Genomic DNA, 9,469 nt, shown 5'->3' with positions numbered 1-9,469 from the left:
TATCTTGATAGTATTGATTTGTTTATGTAATAGCTGCTTGTTAAAGCCCTACGCTCGAGGACACGGCTGGTGACTGATTTGTTGTTTTGTTTTTTTTTTTTTTTTTTTTGGTACCCCAGAGATAGAGGGCACTAAAGCACGTTTGTTCAATTGAGTTGAGGGAGAATGATTACCAAAAATTGATAGTTGGATTTGTCCAAACACTTTTCACAGCCTTCAGGTATCTGTGCTATGAAGCTTAGGGGTGGGTGGAGGAAACGAATCTTTTTTTTTTTTTTTCTCCTGGGGCTAAAGGAGAGCCTAGGAATTTGTGCAAGTATAGATCGTTTGAGAAATAGTATCAGCAAGAGAAGGCAAGCAACAGGACAACAGGACGGCTTTAAGGTTGAGTGATGGGCACTCAGGATATTTTAAAAGGGGAGAGGGGAGCCAGTGGACTTGGACTTCAGGAGCTGGTCAGCAGAGGCAGTGACTCAGAAGCAAGGGACAAAGGCTGCAAGGGGCTGCTCTTCTGTTTTCTTTGGTTGGGTGTGCTTTGCACCGGCCACGGGACACCTCTGCCTCCAACATGGAAAGCAGGATACAAAGTGCAGGAGCCACACAATCGCTTTGGGTGCCTACCTCATGGCAGATTTTATCCATTTTCATTTTACCTAATCCTCAGAAAGTCTTCATTTTCAATACAGATTGACTCAAAGTACTTGGGCGGTTTTTCACCTGGCTACACAGTAGAATCATTGAGGGAACTTGCTAAAGCAGCAGACCTGGGCCTCATCTTACTCTGAGTTTTTCCAACTTAATTTGATCTGGAAAGAGCACTGACATCTAGATTAAGTTCTTCAGAGATTCAAATGTACAGCCAGAGAGAAGAACCAATGTAAAGAATTTATTGGTGGCCCGGCGCGGTGGCCTAGTGGCTGAAGTCCTTGTTTTGAATGTCCCAGGATCCCATATAGGCACCAGTTCTAATTCCAGCGGCTCCACTTCCCATCCAGCTCCCTGCTTGTGGCCTGGGAAAGCAGTTGAGGATGGCCCGAAACCTTGGGACCCTGCACCCACGTGGGAGACCTGGAGGAAGTTCCTGGCTCCTGGCTCCAGATCAGCACAGCACTGGCCATTGCGCTCACTTGGGGAATGAATCATTGGGTGGAAGATCTTCCTCTCTGTCTCTCCTCCTCTTTGTATATCTGACTTTTAATAAAAATAATAATAATAAAATAAATTTCTTTTAAAAAAAGAATTTACTGGGATGGAATTTAACTCAGGTCTGCTGGTTCCAAAGCCCTTATTCCTAGCACAGCAGATCTCTGACTGTTGTTATTGATGAGGCAGTTTTCAGAAATACCTAGGAACTTTTTCTAGCAATAACAACAAAAGCATGCTGTATCTACCTACTAAGTCACCATTTCTGGGGTGGGGCACAGGAGTTAGATTTAAAAAGCTCTCAAAATCATTCAGGTTTAAGGAGTACCCCCAAAGTCTTGCTTTTTCAGTGTAACCCACACGTTGGCAGCATCAACAGCACGCTGTTAGAAATGAAAGACCACAGGTGCCACCTAAGCCTGCTGAGCTGAGGTTTGCTTGGCAAGACCTGGAAGTGTTTCACAGGTGCCTTAGAGTTGAGAAGCACTGCCTTCGGGCAGTCGTTTCCAAACCCAGCTGACAAATAAATTAATGAAGCAACTTTTGTTTTAAACCGCAGTTTACTTAAGTGTCCTACCCAAGTTTCTAATTAACTGTCACACCGAGGTTCCTTTTTAAAAGTTTCACGCAAATCCGATAACATTCCATTCCACACTGCTGCTCATCAAGGATGCAGTTTTCTCAGTATACTTCTTCAACCCAGGTATCTCAGAGAGTGATTTTATAACTGTTACAGAACGCTCCCTGAACTGACCACTGACCACATACAGCAAGCCCATCACTGACCCCAGTGGGGAAAAAAAGCAGGAGTTCATTTGCAATGTACAAAGAAAGGAATCAGGCAGCTATGGCTCAATCCACACAGACTCCTAAGGGATTGGACACAACGCATCTTTTTAAATGGGAGCTGAGCAACGCATGATCAGCTCGCGTGTGGGCCTCTGATTGGTCCACAGTGCTCTTGGTCTTCTTTGATTGGTCAGTGACCTGGGGCCAGTGTGTTTCCTCTGAAATGGCAAAGTGGGCTCTGTGTCTGTGACTGAGGGTGGACTGGATAGTACTCCATTTGATCAGGACTTACGAGGTGCTGCAAAATTGAGTGGAGGCTGGCATGCCGATGTGAACTATAGGAGCGATTTGTGTTTGTGACTTAGGATTGTGGCTCTAGTTTCAACCTGTGTAAGGAGGTACTCCTTACAGATGAGCTGCAAGCTAAGGCAGAGATACTGCGGCGTGTCAAAGTCTTCATCAAGAACATTCGTGAAGGGGCTTGGCTTCACCCCCAATGATCTCTTTCTTTTTTCCTAAGATTTATTTTATTTTTATTGGAAAGTAAGATTTACAGAGAGAAGGAGAGACAGAGAGAGATCTTCCATCTGCTGGTTCACTCCCCAAGTGGCAGTAATGGCCGGAGGTGAGCCAGTCCAAAGCCAGGAGCCAGGAGCTTCTTCTGCACCCTATGGGTGCAGGGTTCCAAGGCTTTGGGCCGTCCTCAGCTGCTTTCCCAGGCCACAAGCAGAGACCTGGATGGAAAGAGGAGCAGCCAAGACACAAACCAGTGCCCATATGGGATCCCAGTGCATGCAAGGCAAAGATTTTAGCCACTAGGCTACCACACTAGGCCCATGGTTTATTTCTTATTTGTGTTACAAGTACGCAGAAGTCATTATGTCTCTTCATTCTGTGACCATGGCTCAGGAACTCTGCCTAGGCCTGTCTTGCTCTCGTGGAAAAAGAAAAATGAAAGTGGTTGGGCACATGATAACTCTGCAAGGATGACCAACTACTCCCACTTACCAGGACAGAGAACTTCCTTGGAGCAAAGCTTCAATCTTGAAAATCAGAATAGTCCTGAGTCAACTGGTCACCCGACATAAAGCTTGAGCTTGCAGTAGGCACACATCATCTGTGCTCACATTCCACCGGCCAGAACAGTCCACACGCCCAAGCTTGTCTTCAGTGGGTGAGCACTTACAGTTTTCCACTAATGAAATACTCTCCTTCTAAGGGTCATTAAATATTTCTAATATTCATGAAGCAAGTGAAAAAGCACCTTAACTCCCCAGGAAGCCTTATACCCTTCGTAGGAAGGAAAGGCTGGGTCTCCCAGATTGCCTTGGGAGACAGCGGCTTGAACCAACCTAATCAACGATCAGGTTACTCTCAGTATTACTCTTACATTAGCCCGGTGCAATTCCAAGGTTTCAACACATCAGTAATAATACTATGCCTCCAATTGATCCTTTCCAAATGGAGTATTTACTGAGATTATCCTGGCTCTGATCTTCCTTTGTCCTTTGGGTATGTGGACAGCTAATAACTTGTCTCTAAGTCAAGAAGAAATCACATCCAGATCTGATGCAAGAATTATCTTGAGGAGTTATCCTGCTTCCCTTCCTTCCCTTCCTTCTTCTTTCTTTCTCTCTTCCTTCCTTCCTTTCTTTTCTTACTTTTCCTTCTTCCTTCCTTCCTTCCTTCCTTCCTTCCTTCCTTCCTTCCTTCCTTCCTTCCTTCCTTCCTTCCTTATCTGCCCAGCATGATGACAAGAAACTCAGGGCCTGTCCCGCAGTTTTGACTTAGCGCCATCACTCCCACTATAGGAATTATGATCATGCTTCTTGGTCAGGAAATTGAAATAAGACATAATCTGTAGGTGCCTTTCCAAGGACAAACAAGAGGCAATTTGAATTTCTTCCAGGTCTAGGGAGGCAGGTGTGTGGGACCATGCCAGCTTGGCCAGCAAGAATGCGCTTTTTTTTTTTTTGAGAATGCTGGGCAATTGCCTTGTAGCTGGTTTGGGTGGGCGAGATGCTCCCTCCTGAATATCCTGGCATATGAGCATTGGTGAGGAGGTTTGATTAGGCAGAGCAGAGAAGGAAGCCCTGAACAGGAAACAAAAATATTGTGGGAGACAGAAGAAGAGAGAAAGTTTCCATTAGCCTGTTCGAATTTCTTACCGTGTCCCCAGAGCACAGTAACTGGGCAGTTATCCGAATGCCTATCCTGAGCTTTCATGAATTATTCACTCCAAGCAAAGAGCCCTCATCCCTCACTGGAACCGCTTCAGGAGGCTGCTTTCCCGTCAGCACAGGAAGGGTTGCAGTAAGGCTGGAATTATCTGTCCCTTGCAAGAGAAATGGCACTCTGTACCCTTGCAAGAACACTTCTCCTCTACTGCTTGTTAATGTCAGCCTCCGCTGAACACTGGGTTCCTGCACTGCTGTTTTGATAATGCTTTTGTTGAGATCTGAGAAGACAAAGTTTCTGGGACAGCTGTTGCAGTGCTGTGTGAGAAGTAAGCACTTTGGTGCCGTCATTGGACTTGAGGGGGGGGGCAAAACAGAAATAAAAAGGAGTTGAGAGGCGATTTGGCTTCTCAAAACCCAGATTTTTCAGAAGTCGAGCTGTCCAGGAACAATTCTAAGTGGTGCGGGGGTATCAGAACATCATCTCTCTCTGACCCAGTCTCCAGGATCCAGAGCAAGAGATCCCCTTGTTTGTACCTGCTGAGGCCATTTCCCTTCCCGCAGGTGAAGGAGTCCATGGATTGAGACTTGTTCATGATCTAGTCCAATCTGGATCCCAGAATTCCTGCCCAAAGACAACAAGCCCTCTCCCAGGGCCTGCGAGGCCTCTTCTCTGGATCTCTCTTCCCAAGGGTGGCCTTCACTATCAGTGTTCACACAGTGCATCCCAGAGTACCCAAGGGGAGGCCGTTTTCAGGATCCTGGGGAGTGTGGCCGTGGATAAGACCTGGATATATGAGCTGGAGTGTTCTCCTGCACCCATGTGAGAATCGGTACAATCTGAGAAGATTGGGGTGAGCCAAAGGCCATAAGTGGATGTTCAATGAGTCTCAAAATCCTAAACCTTCCCCAGGATGTTCAGGTAATTCTGAAGGTGTGCATGCAAAGGGTGGAGCATAGTTTGTTTAGCATTAATGCTGTAGGGCAGTGCTCAGGAAGCCCGGTTTCATGAAGGTTGTGGGAACTTTGTAACCTGAGGACACCTGGCACGTGCCCTCCTCACAGCCAAGATGTCCTAGGCATGTTGTGAAGGAAGAACCCAAGAGGGTACTGGCCAGGTTGTCTGCTGCACCCACTTTTGCAGTAGCGGAAACAAAGCTGGGAAGGATGTCATTGGAAAAAAAAAAAAAGCAAACAAAACGGAAGAGACGAGCAAGGGGAAAACAGATCCAGGTGGAAAAAATAGACTTGCCAGGAGAAAAAAAATAGATACTAAAAATGAGGAGACTCAAGTCTCTGAAGCTAAAAAAAGAAGAAGCTAAGTCTGATTAATACCATATCCATGTCCATCAGTGCTCCTAGCGCCTCTTCCTTCACAAACCAGACGAACAGCTTCTCAGCTATTTTGTAAATGCAATTTTTTAGTGACTCTGGAAACATTTTTAAGAAATGGAAAAGCCCATCTGATCTAATTTCTAAGCTTAATTAAAAAAAAAAGATTTATTTATTTTTTATTGGAAAGGCAGATTTACAGAGAGAAGGAGATAGAGAAAGATCTTCCATCTGCTGGTTCTCTCCGAAAGTGGCTGCAATGGCCAGAGCTGAGCTGATCTGAAGCTAGGAGCCAGGAGCTTCTTCTGAGCCTCCCATATGGGTGCAGGGTCCCAAGGCTTTGGCACATGCTCTGCTGCTTTCCCAGGCCACAAGTGGGAGCTGGATGGGAAGTGGGGCAGCTGGGACATTAACCAGTGCTCACATGGGATCCCAGTGTGTGCAAGCCAAGGGTTTAGCCACTGAACCTTCTAGCCAGGCCCTTAAGTTTAAACTTCTAGGAGTTAAAATCAGGAGTACGATAGCCCATGTGGCTAAATATCCCACTACTTTTTTCTGTTTATATATAAAAAAGGATTTCAACTTTTTTTTTTAAAGATTTTATTTATTTTTATTGGAAAGGCAGATAAATAGGAAAGAAAGATTTGAATATCTTGGGTATCAGAGGAAAGGATTTGAATGTCTTGGGTATCAGTTTCACATAGACACATGGGGACAGTTTGATATTATACAATAAACACATATTATAGGTTAATTTAGAATTAAAAGTTACATATTTAATATGTCTTAGATGTTTTCAATTACACTTACTCCCATGCTGTTTGATAGAATTGATTCCTACAGAAAGCTACTCCTTGTTGTTGTGTCAGAGCTGTATTTACTTAAAAAAAAAAGATTTACTTATATTTATAGGAAAATCAGATATACAGAGAGGAGGAAAAATAGAGAGGAAGATCTTCTGTCCAATGATTCACTCCCCAAGCGGCCGCAATGGCTGGAACTGAGCCAATGTAAACCAGGAGCCTGGAGCCTCTTCCAGGTCTCCCACACGTGGGTGCAGGGTCCCAAGGCTTTGGGCCGTTCTCGACTGCTTTCCCAGGCCACAAGCAGGGATCTGGATGGGAAGCAGGGCTGCTGGAATTAGAACTGGCACCCATATGTGATCCTGGTGCATGCAAAGCGAGGACTTTAGCCGCTACTCTATCGCGCCGGGCCCAGAACCGTGTTTACTCTTGTAACGTACGTGGTGGTGGTTGTCTGGTTTGCCTAATAATTTTGTTAATTTGCTGTGAAAGATTAAAGAGTTTGTTGCTGTACAAATAATCAGGCCTATGCTGCTTGAGGCTTGAGTAGTCAATTCACCCGAGATGAGTGCTGGGGAGAGGAAAAAAAATTATTTTATTTTTGATGTTGTTTACTTAGTTGATTAGTGTGGGAAGGGCCGAGAATTAGGGGAAAGTGGGTGAGATCATTGTTTCTAAATGCTCTTTTTCTTCTTGTTGTAGTGGGAGAAGGGGCAAGATTAGGGGAGAAGCAGCACCCAGTCTCCCAACTGCCTCAGTATCCAGTGTTGGGGAATGGCCATCCGATGTCATCCCAGGTCCCTGACGTGGAACATGTCCAAGGGGATGGTCAAGTCGTTTTGATAGTTCTGAAATGCTGACGATCTCGCCACTCCAAGGGTGAGATCGCCACTCCAAGGGCGAGGAAATTCTTCCAAGGTCCATGGGCTGACTTAGTCTACCCTGGAGTCTCCATTCGCCCAGATATATGCTGCCAACACTTGGCTGGGGTAGTTGATCAATTTGTTCTGCCCTTCATCCTAAGCTGTAGTAACAGATGTCCTCTGCAGGCCGCAGCGGACGGCCATGTCCTCCAAGTGCATCTGGGCATGTCATCCGCTGCTCCATCTGAGACCACAGAGCCTGCGATTCTCCCCATGGTTGGAGTTCTGATTCCAGTGGTTCAGTTGGTGGGAGGGATCAACAAGAAAACCTCATCTGAGGTGATGCCGGACCTAACTCTTGTTTGTGCTTCCCAGTACAGGGTCTGGCTCAGTCCATCACCCACATCAGCCTAAGCTCACACTGGTAGTTGCTGGGTCAGTTCTGTTTCTAGCCCTGTCTCTTACATAAACCAATGGATGCTGTGCTCCAGCCCAACTCTGCCCAACACACACTTAGCCCTCATATACACCAACAGGAGCTGCGGCCTAGTCAGAGCAACCCCTGATAACTCCCACTAGGCCCACCCCCAGCCCTGGTTCCTATGCTTGCCAGTATGTACAGCAGATTGGTCCAATCTGGCCCACATCCCATTCAGCTCTTATACACGTCAATGGACATTGAAGCCTAGCTCAACCCAACTGACTCCACTATTCAGTCCACACTCATGCTTGTGGGTGCTACTGCCTGTCTAGCCAGTCCTGTCCCCAGCCCTGGTTCTCATGCTCACCAGTGGCAGTTGCAACCCATCAGAGAAGTGCCCACAGTTTTCCTACTGGGCCCACTCCCAATCCTGAGACGTGTACTTTCCAGGAGGTTTTACAGTTTAGCTTGTCAGGGCTTACCCCCAGTCCCAGCAATTGCTAGCTGATGCTGCAACAAAGCCCCAATCAACCTCCACTTACTCTGGCTTATGCACGCACCGGTGGATACAATTGGTCAGCCCAATCTTGCTCTCCCCTTAACCCAGTTCACGTGCAGGCCAGTAAGTGTTATAGCCCTGCCTGGCTTGGTCTACCCTGATCCCAGCTTTCATGCAGTGGCTCAGCAAGAAAGCTTCCCAGTACTCCCCTACTTGGCGGCACACACACACACACACACACACACACACACACACACACACACACACACACACACACTGGTCTTGTGTGCTGGTTGGTGATGTGACCCAGTCTGGTATGGCCTGCCTCACCTCAGCATTTGCTGGCAGGTGCTACAGCCAGCCCTAGCCTAATCTGCCCCTAGTTCCAGCTCATGCTGGTGGATGCTGTAACCTAACCCAGTCTAGCCAGAACCCAGTCCCAGCTTTAATGTGAACTGGCTGGTGTTATGCCCTGACCTGACTTGTCCCATGCCCATCTTGGTTCTCAGATCTGCCAGTGGGTGTTATGAACTGACCCAGCCTAGTCTTCCCCCAGACTTGACCTACATGTATGCCAGTGGATATCTGGCTTGGTCTGGGCTGCTCCCAGTCTTATTTCTTGTGCTCACCTGCAGGGACTGCATCCCGACAAAGGAGTTCTCCAATATCCTCTATCAGATCTCCTCCCAGTGGCAGATCTTGTGCACACATCAGTGGGTTCTTGGTCCAGGCTGACTTAGTCCACCTCCTGTCCTGACAGGAACAATGGCCTTACCCAGCTGGCCCACACCCATGCCAGTTCTTACTGTTGGGTGCTATAGCCCAGCCTGGTTCTTGCATGGTCAGCAGGTGCCAAGACCTAGCCCAGCCTGTTTTACATTTACCTTGGTTCCCACGAGCACTAGTGAGTGCTGGAGTCTAGTTCACTCTGGCATATCCCATACCCAGTCCACACTGCAGCCATGTCCAGCCCAGATTTCCTCTCCCATTCTGGCTCTTGCACTCACCAGTGGGAACCACAACCCAACTAAGGCGTTCCCTTAGCTCCCCATCCAGGCCTGTTCCCAGCCACAGAACTTGCGTGTGCCAGTGGTTACTCTGACCCAGCTTGACATAGCCCATCCACCGTCTTGGCCTTTGCCATCATATGCTGCAGCCTGACCTGTCCTGCCACAGCCCCTGCAGTCCCAACTCACTGGCAGGTACTGCAGCCTAGCCCTGCCCCATCTGATCCCATCCCTGATTCATGCAAGCCAGCAGGTGTGATAGCCTAGCCTGGCATGACTCACACTCCAGTCTGGCTCCTGCACATGTTGGTGAGCTAAGGTTGGCCTAGCCCTTCCTGGTCTACTAACCTCCAGAACCAAACCACACAATCGCTAACGCATGGAGCTACCTTTCCTGGTCTGACCAACACCCAGGCCTGAATCACATGCTCTCTA

Source organism: Ochotona curzoniae, unplaced genomic scaffold (genome assembly GCF_017591425.1).
Source record: "Ochotona curzoniae isolate NIBS_2020 unplaced genomic scaffold, NIBS_Ocur_1.0 scaffold_4701, whole genome shotgun sequence".
In the NCBI taxonomy this organism is placed as follows: domain Eukaryota; kingdom Metazoa; phylum Chordata; class Mammalia; order Lagomorpha; family Ochotonidae; genus Ochotona; species Ochotona curzoniae.
Note: the sequence above shows the minus strand (reverse complement) of the source record.